Here is a 6000-nt window from a genome sequence, read left to right as displayed (position 1 = left end):
CATCGCGGAACAACCACCAACGCGCCTCTCTACGACCGCCACAACCACCTTTCTTCTTTTTTCAAAAGACGACCTCCGACGAAAGCCGGTACGATCCACCGCGCACAACACCCTCATCGCCGCTCGACTCATTGTTCCTACAACACAAACCCCCAAACACCACACGACCATCACCTTTCCGACCACAACCACCCCGCGAGAACCACCATCTCGTCGGGCAAAGCTCCGACGGAACAAGTTTACAGAATTTCAAATTTTAAAACACCATTTATGTTCACTTGTTTTCAGGTTTGAAGTTTGTTTCTGTTGACAGGAAACTAACGGGTTTGCTATAGCTCGTGTCAAGTCTTCGGCATTGCGGAAACTAGCGGATTTGCTATAGCTCGTGTCAAGCCTTCGGCATTGCGGTAACCATTCTGTCGAGTTCTTTTGTTTGCTATTTAAACATGCGATTGCTTTGGTTATGGAGGCTGAAATTTTCATTTCCTTTCTTTTCCCGTTGATGTTGTTACTGTCAATATGTTGAGCTGGTGAATAATGAAACTATTTATTTGGCTTTGGTTTAAGGTGAATTGAATTAAGTTGAATTAGAGGGATATATGAAAGAATTTTCCAAGTTATCATTTTTTTCTTTTCAGTTCCTGTACCTCTTTTTTTAAGAGCATCCAGCCTTTAGAAGAGAAAATTTTAACCATGAATTTCTCTCCAATCTGGAGGAGGCTATGACAATGGCGAGATAAATGCTATGTTTTCATTTCCAAGTATGTTAATGTCTAAAATATCAAAATATATGACATCAAGTATAAACCTTCAGCCATATAATACTTATATTCATATTCCAAAACACAATTTATTTTTGTACATGTTTCATACACTTCATATCAAAACATTAGATGCATATTTGAAGACAAGAAAACATAATAGTATTTTGTTTGCATATCATGATTTACTATTAAATCGCTTCTTTCTTAATGTTAAGGAGTCCCACATGAGCAGGTATTTGATTTGTTGAAAATTCAACTTTGTTATTTTATATACCATCATTAAATTAAATTATTAAAATTAATATTATATTATTAATGGTTTTGTTAAAAAACTGTAATTATAATGTTGTTAATTATTTGTTGAATATCGTGGTGTCTATAGATGTCGGTCCGACTACGTCGCGGTGTCGATTATAGTAACATGATGTAAATAATGATGAATTGTTGCTTTTTAACTTAATCACACCGTTAACCAAAATTATAGTAACATATTGTAAATCTTATAAATAATTATGAATTGTTGCTTTTTAACTTAATCACACCGTTAACCAAAGTTCTAATCCGCGGATGCAACAATTACATGATGTTATGCCGACAAGATTTCATTTGATATATTAATACGATTTCGCCATGTTTCAGTCCATTACATACGACATTTTAATTCCATTGTCGTTGTGTATAAACCCGTTTGAGCACATTGTATGTTAATTTGCTTCAAATATTTTTAAAGTCGACTTAGTTTTAATCAGATTAATTAATTAATTAAAGTTTGTTTAAGTTAGTTAATTTTTTATGATTAAATTTAATTATCTTAAATAAGGTTGTATATGGTTGACGTATTTTAGAAAGAACGACAAATATTCAAGATAATTAAATTTAATCATTTTATAAATATTCAACCATATACAACCTTATTTTCATAAATATTCAGATGAAACAGAAAGCGGTCTATAGTCTTATATTCCCTTTCCCGATTATTAGGATACGAGTTGTCTTACTCGATTATCCAAGTATTCGTCATCCTTCCAAAACACCTTAATTATCATCAAATCCTTTTACAATTAAGGATGAAACAGAAAGCGGTCTAGAGTCTTCTATTCCCTTTCCCAACTGTTAGGATACGAGTTGCCTTACTCGACTATCCAAGTAATTGTCATCCAACCAAAAACATCGAAACCAATCAAAACATCCAACATATTAATTCAACTTGTCACCCTCGTGTGATCAAAACTCTTTTAAAAAAGAACACTATTTAATCCTTTCTAATGCGCACAACAAACCAATGCTTAAGCCTCCGCCGAGAGTAGACAAGCCAGCGTTTAGCCTTTAGAACGCGATCTAAACAGTTGTTCATTAAAAAACACCAACCAACCGTAGTTCCCCGAACTACGAATGCTCTGATTTCCTTATTTAAGGATACGTAGGCAGGAGATTGCTGTATCTTCGCGAGCACACTAATAAAAAAGCTACCCTTTCCCTTTCTGAGGTTCTCATCCATTTCAATTTCAAACATTTTATAATCCAAAGATAACAAACAAACATAAATTAACATTCAAAATGCACACTAGAACTAAAAGGTTCCCGTTGAGTACAATGGACGTAAGGGGTGCTAATACCTTCCCCTTACGTAATCCACTCCCGAACCCAAATATGGTTGCGACGACCATTATTTCATTTCCTAAAGGTTTTATCGATATTTTCCTATCCCTTTGTTGGGATAAATAAAGTTCGGTGGCGACTCTGTTCGAACGTAATTTTTTCCGCGACCATCGCGAGGAATCGTATTTTTCGAGATGCGTCAGTTAGTTCTCCCGGATTTCTTAGAGAACTTGGGTCTTTATGCAGAATAATAATTTTGTGTATGTGCATAAGAGTAACCTTTTATCTAGAACCTTCAGTCCTACAACAAGAGTCTGAAACCTTGAGAACACGTTCTCAATAATTTTATTATCTTCCATCTTGAAGGCTTCATACTTTTGTATCATGGAAAGCACCTTGGTTTCTTTCACTTGAGTATTTCCTTCATGAGTCATCCTTAATGAATCAAATATAGACTTAGTTGTGTCTCTATTTATGATCGTTTTATACTCAGAGTATGATATAACGTTCAACATGATGGTTCTTACTTTATGATGATTCTTGTAATATTTCTTTTGTTGATCAATGATCATTCTTCTTTTCACATTGTTACCACTTCCATCAATATGATGAATGTAGACATCAACTACCATATCCCACAGATTCACATCATGTCCAAGAAAAAAACCTTTTATTCTATCTTTACAATATTCAAATTTTTTTTCCATCAAAGACTGAGGGTTTTGCACTATAGTGGTCTCTTTCATTGTTACTGGTGGGTGCAATTGGTAGAGGGATTCCTGGCATAGTATTCCACAAGTCTGGATCTTTATCTGACACAGTGAAGTGTTTGATACACAATCAATACCATAACCGAAGCTCTGATGCCAATTGAAGGTAAGGAAACACAAGAAAATGGGGGGGGGGGGGTTGAATTGTCTTTCAAGAAATAAAAAATTTCCTACCCAAAAATACAAACAGGAAACTAAGAACAAAAATAATGAACACAATTATTTTTATCCTGGTTCGCTGTTAACAAAGCTACCTTCAGTCCACTCGCCAAGGTGATTTCGCCTTATTTCAAGAACTTAATCCACTATACATAAACTTGATTACAACATAAAGACCAACTGTCAATTTCTTCTTGAGTAATTCTAACTAAACCCTTGTCACTCAAGGAAATACAATCACAAAGATTGAGACACAAAGTGTGTTTACAAAATGCTTCTAAAAAAGCATAATACACAAATGAATTACAAGTATATCGCACAAAATATATTCTATGAAGAGTATAAATAAAAGTTCCATGTGTGTATGTTTCTTTTCTCTCAAATATTTCACAAAATGCATTGTTCACGTATATGATAATCTCTTAGAGTGTAACACTATTCCATTCTTCCTTGTCTTCATTATATAGTCAATGAACAGATCCATTGGAGGGTAGAATTGGAATACTTAAATGCAGTTGTATCCTTGCATAATAGTATGTGAAAATGGAAGATAAATGGTACAACGGTACAATCCTTAGCCCACAAAAGCAGTGTAGTATGAGGAATATTTGGAGGCTTATGTGTAAATCTATGTACTATTTTCTCACGTAAAACCTTTTTGATCTTATCTTCAATATTTAGAGGCTTCTGAAAAAGGGGTGATGAAGCATGCATAAAAGAAGAGTAAGAGTATGGTTGAGAGAATCTTCATAAATATGGTCTTTAGAGTCTTGATCTAGTTCATCAGAATCTAGTCTTCAAATTCTGGTGACACGGTTCATCAGAGTTGTTTGAGTGCAAGACTTCAGAGCTTAACAACGTCAAAAGATTCAGACTCATAAAGATTTGGATTATCAGAGTTCGTAAGCAATGAGTATAGAATCCAAAGCTTTATTATCTTGTAGAACACACATCTCAAAGTCAAAGTGCACTAGGCTCAGAATCTGATGACATCACACATCATTCTATCAGAGTCATAACTTGTATATAGTATATGCACACTAAACAAAACCATTAGGGTATTAAATTATTCTCTAAGAGTCTATGTATTGTTATCATCAAAACATAAGGATATATGCATAACCAATTATTTTTCTTACAAATAGAGGTACTCTCTTTATCTATGAGAGAGAAATTAACCATTCAAATTTTTTGATCCATCTTTTTATTTTTTATAACCTCTCTGAGATATGTTTTATCATCATAAAAAATGGGGAGAATATGGATCAATATGCTATGCATGTATAATTGTCAATTGGTTTTGACGATGAAACATGATGACAACTATAAAGTGATTTAAAAAATGACAACTCCATCATTCAAAAGGCTTTTGGGTGTTGATAACTCTCTTTAAGAGTTCTTTGTGATATCTTTCAATTGGGAAGTTGATTGTAACTTTAAAATAGTTTCTAATGATGACATCTAATCAATAATAAGATATCTCAAGTTGTATCAATCAAATGGTTCAAGTTCCAATGGAAGTGTTAATCAAGCATTAAATCAAGCAAAGGAAATTGAAGCCTTAAAGTTGTGAAAGTGACAAAGTGTGAACGTTTTCTTGGTCTTGTGCTTAGAACTTTATATTGATAAATCTATTATAAAAGATATAAGAGTGAGTCTTGAGGTACTAAGTCATGCGCGCAGACACATACACATACATACACACACACACACACAATATAAGTGCACTTTCCTCTTAGAAATGTTTTGCATGATGTCTGTCATGCTCCAATTTTTCCCCTCATTCACTAAGTTAATGCATTCATTAATACATTTGCATAGAACATACATTTCATTTTGCATAATGCCTAAAATATCAACCAAAATGAATTTTCGGATTTACAGACACACTGGTCAAACTGATTTTGAAATGTACGTGAAATAAGCGGGCGAAAAATTTCAAAATCGAGCTTGCAGACGTCAATTTTATTAATCTACGATTCGCGTAATTTAACTTGGCATGCTCGTTTTATTTTTTTGACTACTTTTTGTGTCTCATTTTGATTAGCCTGAGTCTTTTAACCGATCATTTTTTATTTCAAAAGTTATATGTTTCCGAGAAGAGATGATGTTCTGAGTAGAATTAAGTGAGAATCAAAGAGATGAAGTTTTCAGAAATTTACCTTCAATGTTGTGCAGAACTTGATGTTGCTTGCTTCAACCTTGATCTGATCACACTTGAGAAGCTTACAGGAGAGGTTTAACAATGGTACGAAGCTTTGGATCCTGGAGTTCTTGAATCTCCAAACAGTGACATTCAAACTCAATTTTCAAGTTGAAAATTCTCAGGTTTTCCTTTGAATGTGAGGGTTTCAATTGGGGGGCAAAGCTGGCGCGCAAGGTCTATTTGAAATGAGATCCAAGGGCATGTATTTATAGCATTTGAGAGTGATATTTGCACACTTGAAAAATTGTTAAATTTGGTAATGTGATGCACAAGCTTGCATGGGCGTGTACAAGCCCACGAAGCAATCCATTTTGATCCATATCCAATTTTTCTGAAGTTCAAATGAGGCTTGAGTGGCGAGGCAATGTTATGTGGAGTTTTGGACATTTGATTTTATCCAATGATGGATCTTTGTTAAAGCCATGTGCAGACCTAGAACACTTCATCCAAAATGCATGAACTTGGGTTCTTTGGAAATCTTAGATCAAGGGGAACAAGTTTG

The sequence above is a fragment of the Lathyrus oleraceus genome, chromosome 5 (assembly GCF_024323335.1).
Source record: "Lathyrus oleraceus cultivar Zhongwan6 chromosome 5, CAAS_Psat_ZW6_1.0, whole genome shotgun sequence".
Taxonomy (NCBI): domain Eukaryota; kingdom Viridiplantae; phylum Streptophyta; class Magnoliopsida; order Fabales; family Fabaceae; genus Lathyrus; species Lathyrus oleraceus.
The sequence above is the reverse complement of the archived record's forward strand: the minus strand, read 5'-3'. Positions refer to the sequence as shown.